This window comes from Stegostoma tigrinum, chromosome 16 (genome assembly GCF_030684315.1).
Source record: "Stegostoma tigrinum isolate sSteTig4 chromosome 16, sSteTig4.hap1, whole genome shotgun sequence".
Classification (NCBI taxonomy): domain Eukaryota; kingdom Metazoa; phylum Chordata; class Chondrichthyes; order Orectolobiformes; family Stegostomatidae; genus Stegostoma; species Stegostoma tigrinum.
The window spans coordinates 26,115,350-26,128,427 of record NC_081369.1 but is presented as its reverse complement, the minus strand read 5'-3'; positions in this window follow the sequence as shown (position 1 = coordinate 26,128,427).

The window sequence follows — 13,078 nt, the reverse complement described above, 5'->3', positions numbered from 1 at the left end:
TCACTGTGGCTCTACATTCAACCTTATAACGTAAAACCATAATCAATAGCCAGCAGAACTTCTAATTAAATAAACTAATTAATTTTTTGCAATCACTTCTTGGTATTTCTCTTCTCCTCTTCCTAATAATGTATTTTGCTAATTTTCCCCATCCTACCATTTTTCATGAGCTCGGTACAAACTACTATTGATTTTATAAATGTGAAGGCAAAATGCAATCATCTTCTCTTTCAACTACATAATTAAAATGTGTTTGGTGTAATCTCTGTTTCTCCCCTCTAGGAATGAGACAGTGTCATAGTCCACTCAGCTAAAGACTTTTATGACAGCAATCAAGATTAAAAGAAAGGTCTGATGATTTGTGACAGCAAAGACTAAACCCTTTCCTTTAAAAGATCAAATCATATCAAAGGGAAATGAACAAACCACAAGAAAGTCAAGAGAAAACAAGAACACAGAAGGGTTTCCAGAAAAATCCAAATCTATATCAGATGCTTTTTAAACCAGATAGAAGCAGCCAGTAATTGACATTCACTTTGTGATGTATTACTTTGACTTCAACTGCATCTCACAAGGCTCATGATTGTCTTGAGAGGGGAATTATTGAATTTTGTGCCTTCTTTAGTTGATCTGGATAATTCAAGTGGTTTGCCATTTATGCATGTTGCACATTCAGCTGCTATCTGTTCATAAACTCATCAGAGACAGTAATCTTTATATTAATTGGGTTTATGTAGGAATCTTCGGTCACATGTATTTGCTCTCTTGTCACTGAGAAGCCTCTGAGAGGAAAGATTATGTTCAGAGCCACAGATAAAGATAAACAACATATTTAGAACAATTATCATAATTGCAGAAACACTCAACTGTGAAATAACTAATCTGATTAAGGGTCCTTCTTCATGATCAAATATTAATCTGGTGTCTTCTGTCTAACCTGGTTCCAACGTAAGAAGCTTCTTGTAGTCTTATGTATTAACAGATTTGCAGAGGACCTGAAAGCTGAACCCATGCTATCTAATAATGATGTGCATAAGTCAATACAATAAACAGGTCTTTTCAACATATATATCTAAACTGTACTTTTGGAACTTTATCCCTCAGTATTTTACAATTTGAGGTGAATAATTTGATTTTGGCTAATCATATGCAATTATTGAACAGATTTACATATTTTTCAATTATAATGAAATCCTCTTTATGCAAAATGCTTGTGGCCTGAAAAAGCAAATCATTCATTTAAAGCTGCTTATCAGAAGGTGAGATAATGCGGCACTACTCAAAAAGGACCAATTTGTCACCAGCGAAAATGATGCAGGATGAGTCTGTGTTCTCAAATGCACATGGTTGGATTCATTAGATGTCAATCCAGTTATCCCAAGCTCAGTGTAAACCGGTTCTCTCAGTTATGATTCACTCCATAATACATGTCATGCGATAATACATGTCCTCTTCACCGTCAACCACACAGCCAATCTTCATGTCATCTTCAAACTTACTTATCATATCCCCCACATTCTCATCTGTATCATTTATGAATATCAGAAACAATAAGGGACACAGAGCTGATCCCCATAGCATGTCACTGGAAACCAGTGTCCACTGATACAAACAGCCTTCCACTAAAACCCTCTGTCTTCTACCATGAGGCCAACTTTGGATCTAACTTATTAAGTTATCCTGGATTCCATACGCTTTTATCATCTTTATCAATCTCACATGTGGGACCTTGTCAAACACTTTTCTGTAATCCATATAAACTATATCAACTGTACAACCCTCATTTACACACCTGGTCCCCTCCTTAAAAAAACTCAATCCAATTTATTAGACATAACCTCCCTCTGACAAAACCATGCTGTCTCTCCCAGATCAAACCTTACCTCGCCAAGTTGAGATTAATGCTCTTGTTCAGGACTTGATTTTCTCTACCAGTTTCTCCAACACTGATGGCAGTCTCACTGATCAATCTGGTTAATCTCTCCCACCCTTCTTGGAACGTGAAACCACATTAGATATCCTCCTGTATTTTGGCACTTCCCCTGTAGGCAGAAAGGAATAAAAAGTTGGGTCAGAGCTCTTATAATTTCCTCTTTCATCACTCACAGCAGCCAGGGATACAACTCATTGGGGTCCTAGGGATTTGTCTACTTTAAAACATGGCAAAACCTCTAATTCCTCCTTCCTCCCTATGCCAATCTGCTCAAGAACTTCACAGTTACTCTTGTTGAAATAAAACTGACATTCTCCTTTTCCCGAGTGAAGGCACTGTGAAGTATTCAGTTTCACATCCTAACAGTGTCCTCTGCCTCACTCACAAATTTCCCCCTTTGCCCCTAATAGACCTTACCCTTTCCCTGGTTATCCTCTTCCCCTTTTTATACTATTGAATATAATGGGATTCTCTCTAATCTTACAAACCAATGTTTTCCATGTTCCCTGTTTGCTTTCCTATTGTTTGAAGTTCTCCCCTGTGCTTTCTATACTCCACTAGGATCTCTGTTGATTTTCTCCCTTTGTACCTGTTAAAACAAGTCTCTTTTCCTTTTTGTCTAGTCACGAATATTCCTAGACAACAGGGTTCATTGTGTTTGTTGCACTTCACCCTAAAGCAGACCAGTTGTACCTGTAATCTCACCAATTCCATTTTGAATGCGCCTCTCTGTGCTGCTATATATCACTATTCCCAGGTTGACTTGGCCAGAACCTTTCTTGTTTAATAAAATTTCTCTTTCCCCAATCTAAAACCCTTTTCCCAAACCATCTTTTTCCTTTTCCAGGTGAAGTGACCTGACAAAGGAGCAGCGCTATGAAAACTTGTGATTTCAAGTAAACCTGTTGCATTATAAACTGGTGCCTGATGACTTCGGACCAATAAGTGAGAAGTAATTTTGTTTCAAACAAGAGCCAGGCAATAACCATCTCATATCATAGAATATCTAGTCATCTCAGACTTCTTGGCATCATGGTAGCCCACAAACCCACCAACACACTAAAACAGCAGCTAATGAACTTAAAAGACCCTATACAGACAACAAGCAAAACGAACGTCATTTACAAAATACGTTGCAAGAACTGTGACAAACACTACAATGGACAAACTGGCAGAAAGCTAGCCACCAGGATACATGAACATCAACTAGCCACAAAATGACATGACCCACTATCACTAGTACCCTTCATACAGATGAGGAAGGACACGACTTTGATTGAGACAACACATCCATCCTCGGACAAGCCAGAGACACACACGAGAATTCCTAGAAGCTAGACATTCCAACCGGAACTCCATCAACAAACACATTGATTTGGAGCCAATCTACCATTCTCCGAGAAAAAAAACAGGAAGTGACATCACCAATGCAGGAAATGACATCACCAACTCAAGGAAACCTAAACAGATAAATAGAAAGCGGGACATAATACCAGCGCTTCACCGGAGGCTCGCTGATGATGTTACCTAGAACGGTGATGAAACATCTGAAAATGCACCTTCCAGCTCAGCGAGGAACCTCACGTCCAGTCATCTGTCCTCAACATTCAATGGCATGACCATTGCTGAACTTCCCACTAACAACATCCTGGGGATTACCAGTGATCAGAAATTGAATTAGACCAATGATAATAAGCATTGTGGCTCCAGGGACATATCAGAGGTTGGTAATTCTGTGGTGAGTAACTCATCTCCTGGTCCTTAAAGCCTGTCTACCGTCTATAAAGCACAAAAATCAGGAATGTAATGAAGCACCTTCCACTTGCCTGCATGACTGCAGCTCTACTATTACTTAAGAAAGATGGTATTACCAGAACAAGGCAGCTTGCTTGGCTGGCATCTCAAATACCACTTAAATATTCACCTCTTCCACCAATCATGTACAAGGGCAAACGTGTGCATTATTTAGAAGAATCATTGCAGTAATTCAGCAAGGATCCTACAACACTTTCCAAAGTAGTACTTCTACCAACTGGAAGGACAAGGGCAATAGATGTATGGGAACAACAGCATTTGCAAATTCGCCTCCAAGCCACACGACATCCTGATTTATGACTGTATTGGTGCTCTTTCACTATCGTGGGTCAAAATCCTGGACTGCCCTTTAAATGGTTCAAGAAGCAAGTTCACCAACACCTTCTCAGTGGCAACTGGTGATGGTCAATAAATACTCAATCAGTCAGTAACATTCAATTAGTTAGCCAGAAATGCCCACATCAAGAACATAGAACAGGACAGTACAGTACAGGCCCTTTGGCCCACGATGTTGTGCCGACCTATAATCCTACTAAGGTCAACTACCCCGCATACCCTCCATTTTACTATCATCCATGTGCCTATCAAAGAGTCGCTTAAAAGTCTCTAAAGTATCTGACTCCATTACCACTGTCAACAGCGCATTCCACACGCTGACCACCCACTGTGTGTTTAACCTATCTCTGACATCTCCCCATTACATTCTTGTAATCAGATTAAAATTATGCCCCCTCAGTATAGTCATTTCTGCCCTGGGAAAAAGTCTCTGGCTATCCACTCTATCTATGTCTTTCATCATCTTGTACGCCTCTTTCAAGTCATCTCTCCTCCTTATTTGCTCAAATGAAAAAAGCGCAAGCTCCCTCAACCTTTCCTCACAAGACTTGCCTTCCAGTCCAAGCAGCATCTTAGTAAATCTCCTCTGCACCATCTCTGAAGCTGCCACATCCTTCCTATAATGAGGTGCCCAGAACTGAACACAATATTCCAAGTGTGATCTATCCAGAGTTTTATAGATCTGCAACTTAACCTTCTGGCTCTTAAATTCAATGCCCCTGCCAATGAAAGCTAACAAACCATACGCCTTCTTTGCAACCCGATCAACTTATCAACAATCATGTGGGCAAAAACTTCAAAGAAAGGTCAGAGTTTCACAATTTTGCAAGTGATCAACTGAAACAATGTGTCTACCTCAAAAATGAAGTGATGGTTGCTTTCACCTTGTTACTGTTCAGGTCCCACAGTTTCCATGATTCAAACAGAATGCTCGACTCTTAATGTCTAAATCATACGAGGTCATGAGTGGCAGCACAGTGGTTCAATAGTTTGCAATGCTGCCTCACAGCACCAGGGACCCACATTCAATTCCAGCCTCAGGCGGCTGTCTGCATGGAGTTTGCACACTCTCCCTGTGTCTGCATGGGTTTCTTCTGGGTGCTCCAATTTCCTGCCACAGTGCAAAGATGTGCAGGGTAGGTGGATTAGCAATGCTAAATTGCCCGTTGTGTTCAGGGATCAAGAACAAAGAAAATTACAGCACAAGAACAGGCCCTTCAACCCTCCAAGCCTGCGCCGATCAAGATCCTCTGTCTAACCTGTCATCTATTTTTTAACGGCCTGTGTCCATTTGCTCCCTGCCCATCCATGTACCTGTCCAAATATATCTTAAAAGATGCTAACGTGTCTGCGTCTACCACCTCCGCTGGCAATGCGTTCCAGGCACCCACCACCCTCAGTGTAAAGAACTTTCCAATCATATCTCCCTTAAACTTTCCTCCTCTCACTTTGAACTCATCACCCCTAGTAATTGAGTCCCCAACTCTGGGAAAACGCTTTTTGTTATCCACCCTGTCTATATCCCTCATGATTTTGTAGACCTCAATCAGGTCCCCCCTCAATCTCCGCCTTTCTAATGAAAATAATTCTAATCTACTCAACCTCTCTTCATAGCTAGCACAGTCCATACCAGGCAACATCCTGGTGAACCTCCTCTGTACCCACTCCAAAGCATCCACATCCTTTTAGTAATGTGGCGACCAGAACTGTACACAGTACTCCAAATGTGTCTGAACCAAAGTCCTATACAACTGCAACATGACCTGTCAACTCTTGTACTCAATACCCCGCCCAATGAAGGAAAGCATACCGTATGCCTTCTTGACCACCCTATTGACCTGCGTTGTCAACTTCAGGGAACAATGGACCTGAACACCCAGACCTCTCTGTTCATCAATTTTCCCTAGGACTTTTCCATTTACTGTATAGTTTGACCTTGAATCTGATCTTCCAAAATGCATCACCTCGCATTTGCCGGGATTGAACTCCATCTGCCATTTATCTGCCCAACTCTCCAGTCTATCTATATTCTGCTGAAATCTCTGACAGTCCCCTTCACTATCTGCTACTCCACCAATCTTAGTGTCATCTGCAAACTTGCTGATCAGACCACCTACACCTTCCTCCAAATCATTTACATATATCACAAACAACAGTGGTCCCAGCACAGATTCCTGTGGAACATCACTGGTCACAGGTCTCCAATTTGAGAAACTCCCTTCTACTACTACTCTCTGTCTCCTGTTGCCTAGCCAGTTTTTGATCCATCTAGCTAGCACACCCTGGACCCCATGTGACTTCACATGTGTAGCTTAGGTGGGTGATAGGGGAATGGATCAAGGTAGGATGCTCCTCAGGTCAGTGTGGACTTGTTGGGCCGAAGAGCCTGTTCCCCAAAATTTTTTTACTGCCTGAAAGCTTTTGTAGTGCCTTCAGTTTAACTGTACCATCTTTATCTGAAGAGGAATGGAGTATGAAAGAATAAGGCTAGGCTTTACATGTCTCATGAAATCTTTGCGCAAACCATAATTAGAGCACACAAATGATCAAATACATGTGGTGACAAGATTATGCAGTAACTTCAGACAACTCAACTAATTTAGGAAGGGAATAGATAACAGGATAGTCTTGTCTCCATGCCCTCTTAACAACGCTCCGCCCCACCCCCCCGCCAAAGATTTCAAGAATAATAGCTTGTTCCTTAACTTGACCTCGTAAGAACAGGTTTCCCTAGAGATCAAATACAGAGATAGTGAAGTGACTGCAGAGCAAGAGGATGATAATGATGATGAGGCACTCATTGGTAAATCCACAATGCACCAAAGAAACTGGTTGCTGCTCAGTATTAATTCGAGATGTATCACAATGAGCAAGCGGCAAATCATTTACCTAAAATTACTGTGAACAAACTAAATTATCTTTCCTTAATGGTCAAGTGTTTCAAATACTTTTGCCATCTGACTCTGGGCCCCTGTTAATACTATTGCCATGGACAAATAAATATTCAAGTATGAAGCTGAAGTAATGTACAGAGCTATTGGAAATTTCATTCATCTGGTCAGTGTCAGTTGACACAGTGCAACCCCCTTTTCTATTCACTTATAGGATGTGGACATCACTGGCTGGATCTTTCTATTTTGCCCATAACCTTGAGGAGGTAGTGGAGAGCTGCCAATTTTAATTGCTGCAGTCCATTTGGTGCAGGCAAATCAATAATACCACTGAGGAGGGAGTTTCAGGCTTTTGGCCCAATCGGACTGAAGGAACAGTGACTTCTTTCCAAGTCAGGCTGGTGAGTGGCTTACATGGAGACTTACAGGTGGTGGTATACCCAACTATCTACTGGCCCTGTCTTTCGATGGTATGGAAGTGGCAGTGCTGGGTTGGCAGAAATTAAAACCTTTAGTTCTCTCAGGACGGTGACTTGAAAGGAATTTGGGGATATACACATACTTATTAATCAATTAAAGCCTTCTAACTGATTGAATATTTAACAGACCTAAGATGTTGTTAAGTACATCCTTAGAGGTGATGTGAGCCCTTTGATGTTTTACTTATAAATTCTGTGCCTGACCCTACCTCTCTGACCTTTCTGAAGCAGGATTAAGACTACGAAAGCTTGTGTTTTCAAATAAACCTGTTGGACGAGAACTTGGTGTCGTGTGATTTCTGACCCTGTTTTCAGGATGGTAGACATTGTGTGTTTAGAAGGTGCTGTCTAAGGATCTTTGGTGAATTTCTGCTGTGCATCTTGCAGATGGTACAGAGTACATTGGTGGTGAGGGGAACAAATGTTTGTGGGTGGGGTGCCATTCAAGCAGACTGTTTTCTCCTAAATGGAGCTAACCTTCTTCTTTGTAGGTAGAGGTGTTTTGATCCAGGCAAATGCAGAGGATTATGTCTGTCTCCTGTCTTGTGCCTTGTAGATGATGGACAATTTTCAGGAGACAAAAGGTTAGTTACTCACTGTAGAATTCCTATCCTCTGATTTGTTCTTGTAGCCACAATATTTAATATGGCTAGTCCAGTTCATGTTTTGGTCAATGATAACACCTAGGATGTGATAGTGAGGTAATACCACTGCATATCTAGAGGTGATGGTTGTATTTTCTATTATCGTGGAACTGAGATGACTGGCTTCCAACAACATCTTTGTTTATATGAAATATGACTCCGACTAAGAGAGTTTGACCTCTGGTTCCCATTGACTCCAGATTTACAAGGGGTCAATGATGTTGCACTTGGTCAAATGCAGCCTTTTTGTCAAACACAGTAACTCTTTCCTCAGCTCTCGAATATAGCTCTTTGTCTGTGTTTGAACTAAAGCTGTAAATAGGTCAATTGCTAAGTGGCCCTGGCAGAACCCAGATTGAGTATGAGTGGCCACATTGTAGCTAAGCAAGTTCTGTTTGATAGCACAACTGATTACCCCTTCCAATACTTTACTGATGATTGAGAGTAGACTGACGGGTGAGCACTCGGAATTGTGTTGCATTTGTGTACAGGACTTACCTAGACAATTTTCCTTCTTATTGGGTAGGTGTCAGTGTTACAGCTGTACTGGAACAAGTTGACTAGAGACATGGCAAGTTGTGGAGCATCGCCTTCAATACTATGTCAGGAAACCTCCCAGCTCCCCACCTACACTCACCTCTACTGGCTCCAACCCCGCCTCTTTAACTTGTCTGTCTCCTCTCCCCTTATCTTCTCCTCTATCCATCTTCAATCTGCCTCCCCCTCTCTTCCTATTTATTTCAGAACCCTCTTCCCCTCCCCCATTTCTGATGAAGGTTCTAGGCCCGAAACGTCAGCTTTCCTGCTCCTAAGATGCTGCTTGGCCGGCTGTGTTCATCCATCTCCACACCTTGTTATCTCGGACCTGTAACGTTTACAGGAATCAATGCTTCTTGTTGTTACTTGATATCATGTGGAGGGCATTAAATTGACAAAAGACTTGCATCTATGATGCAGGAGACCTCTGGAGGAGAAGGAGATGGCTCATCCACTTAGTACTTCTGGCCAAGATTTGTTGCAAATGCTCCAGCCTTATCTTTTGCATTGATATGCTGAAATCCCCCATTATTGGGAATGGGAAAATTTGTAGAGTCTCCTCCTTGAGTGAGTTGTTTAATTGTCCACCACCATTTATGACTGGATGTGGCAGGCTTGCAGACCATAGATCTGATCTTGTGGTTGGGGTATCATTTAGCTGCGGCTGTCATGGGCCTTTTACAATATTTGGCATGTAAATGATCTTGTATTGTGATTCAGCAGGTTGACGACTCATTTGTAAGTAAACCTGGTGTTGCTCTTGGCATGCCTTACTGCATTCTTCGTTGAATCAGGGTTAATCCCCTGGTTTAAAGGCAATAGGAAAGTAGTGATATGCCAGGCTGTGAGGTTGTAGAATGTGTTGGAGTACAATTATGCTTCTACTGCTGATGTTCCACAGAGCTTCATTGATGTCCAGTCTTCAGTTGTCAGATGATAGTGCCATACAGCACAATGGCAGGTATTCTCAATGTGAAGATGGGACTTTGTTTCCTCGAGGACAGTGTAGTGGTTACTCTTCCTGATACTGTCTTGGACAAATGCATCTGTGGCAGGCAGATTTTTTTTTTGTTTTTGCTGATTCCCCACAACCTGCCATAGACCCATTCACGCAGCAATGAACTTTTGGACCCCAGCCAGGAATGGCACAGCTGTGCCATTCTTGGTGGTGTACATTGAAGTCCCGCCCAGAATACATTCTGTGTCACCTTCAATTCTTCCTCAAAGTGATGATAGATATGGAGAAGCACTGATTCATCAGCCAAAGGAGGACAGTATATGGTAATCAGCAGGAGATTACCTAGCCAATGGTTGACCTTGTGACAAGAGACTTTGTGGGGCTCAGGGACAATGTTGAGGTTTCCCTGGGTAACTCCCTCCCAACTGTAAACCACTGCGCCACCAACTCTGCCGGGTCTGTCCAGGTTAGACAGACATACCCAGGTATTGCCATGGCGATACTTAGCACATGCTCATTTTCAGGGGATCATATCTTATAGACAACATCAGGAGATTATTTGACTAGACTGCGAGATGGCTCTCACAATTTTGGCACTAGCCCCAGGTAACAGTAAGGGGGACTTTTGCAGGTCCATCAAGACCTTGGTTCAGCATTGGTATTTCCGGTGCCTCAGTCAATGCCAGGTTGCCTGTCCAATTTCGTTTCTTTTTGAGAATTTTTAGTGGAAATTGAGTGGCTTGTTAGGCCGTTTAGAGGGCAATTAAGGGTGAACGGTATTACTGTGGGACTGGAGTCAACTGTCGGTCATATCATTAAGAACAGCAGGTTCCTTCCTCTGCTTTGTTTCAAACATTTGATTTCATGTACATTACATCTTCCCTTGTGGAAGAAAAATGATTACCAGGGAACTATAAGCCTTCATTAATAACATTATTAATGGATTCCACTGGACCCATCATCTCTGGACTATATACTTCAAGGTCCCCATCTGAGTCAACCACATCACAAAACTAATGGCTAACTTGTGTGATTTGCTTTCTGTCTCACATACTAGGTGCTCCTGAGAATGGTGGTCTTTAGTGCTATTTCATCCTTGCTTCCTCTCCATAGTTTCTTACAGCACCAGTCATTAAACTTACCTTCCCAGGCTGGTATTGTCCCATTCTTCAGCAATTTTATTCTGTTTACAGTTTCCACGTACTCCCCAATACTATTCCAGCTTTTTGATGTCTTCTACTTGCAATCCACAGTTGATAATTGGGGGTGGAGGGTGGGTAAGAGTTGATACATTTTCCTGGCTGGTTTGCTGCTTGTGGATTACGTAAAACCCACTTTTTTTTATCTTTTACTGAAAGCAGTAAAATCTCATTATGCATCTTTGATGACTAAAAGTAACCTTCATTCTCCATCATGAGCACATCTACAGATATTTGCAGATTAGAGTAGAAGTAGGAGCCAAACAAGCTGAATTTCTAATTCTTTGAAACAAAACTACACAGTTAAAGCTGCACTCTTTAGAGAAATCCCAGCCCACAAAAAATAATTTTAAAGATGAGTTGAATTGTTTAACAAAATATTGGAAATTGTGTGTATTGTTAAAAAGACAGTGATTACTGCATGACCTTTGGAGCCTGTAAATCATTTAACTGCCATAAACAGGCTTTTCTGGGTCATATTTAACATTGAAAGTTAGACCAAGATCTGTTGCAGCTATGGTAATTCTGAATTCAGAGCTCTACTTCTGCAGTCAATTGGAACAATTTGATTTTCACATAAACAGACATGAGTAAGAGATTATGGACTAATCCTGCTCCTTTTGTGCCGATATCTGAAATTGAGGATAACTCATTAAGTTGTTGAATATTGTTGAAGTAACTGAAGGGAAGTTAAAACTTTTAAAACAAGAACATAAAATGTATTTTAAAATCAGACTACATAAATTCCTGGATTGCATACTTTTAAAAAGTAAGAAAAAAAAGTTTGACCATGATAACATAATAGTTGTAATTGTGAATTAATCTTTAGAAACTAATAATTTTGACATCTAGAGGGTCAGAAACACATTATTTTATATTTTCTACCTTCATTTTGATAAAGATTTAATTCACAAATCATCGTCTTTTAAAAATATGATTGTAGCATGTCTACCTGTTATCTATATTGTTGCATTTCTGATTTAACAGTAATTATTCCAAATTGCAGCCCAATAATTCACGTGCTAGTTTTCTGAATTCCAGGTTTCGTTTTTGTTGGCTCACTTAAAGCATTTACTTCAGAATCAGAATATAATGGCTTCAAGCCATGTTCCAGAGACTTGAATATTACCTGGTCAAAGATGCAACTTCTCAAATACGTTAAACTAAGGCCTCACCTTCATCTTTAGATCAGTATAAGAGATTGTTACTACATGAAAAAATGACATCAATTAATTTCTTCTTCTACGAATCAAGATGTTTGATTCTTACCATTGCTTTCTTATTAAACAAGACTCTCTCAAATGGCTGAGTTCAGGAATGAAACACTAATAATTTCCCATTATTTCTATCAGACATATCACCTATTATTTCTTCATTTCACCTCAGGTCAGTATCTCAGAGGGGCAGTTATGTTGGTTGCATCGTCAGCTTATCCTACTTTGCAACTCAGATGACAGGGCAGCCAGTGAAAAGGGTATTTTTCAATTATTATTTTTAGAACTATTATTGCTTATGATGATAACAGATTAAATAAGTAACAAAATTTAAAAAAGGTCCAACTTATCACTGTTGAATATGAATTTGCATTGTTGGATCAAGTATTCAGGTCCATTTATGTTACGTTATGTATGTAGTGCAGTATTTTTCACCAGTCAGACTTATCTAATGGTGTAATTAGGCTTCTGTTTCTGCTTTATTAACTCTGCTTCAACATTGCCCTGCCCTCTGTCACCAAGAGTACTAATAGGCGATAATCACCATGATTTGGAAACCATACAAATTAAATGATGAAGTGTAAGAAAGCTAACTAATGTACCGTGTTCAAGGACAATGCAGTTTGCTTTCTTCCATTCTACAACAGTTTATTAAAGTACACCATTTCCTGGTCTACATATATGGGGGGTGCTTCATAGATTTACATGTTCAATCAGATGATTTCTAGACAACACAGCTGCCTTAGGGAAGAAGATGACATGTCACTATAACTCCTTAAACTCTAATAATGCTAGTACGTATTCACTATTTTCACATCTCTTAATCAACAGCTGTAATACACACTGATAAATAGTGCAAACACAATCAGATTTGTGATACAGAAGCTCATATATTCAGTTTTAAATCTTAACTAAAATCTGATTTCAAACTATGCTTTCTCCACTTCAGTTACATACTTAAATCCTGTTGACAATGATGTCAATAGATTTGCCAGATATAATTTTATATATCAAATCAAGGTAAATGTTAAAGAATAGAAATTGGCGGTCATACATTGAAGTAGTTTAAAAT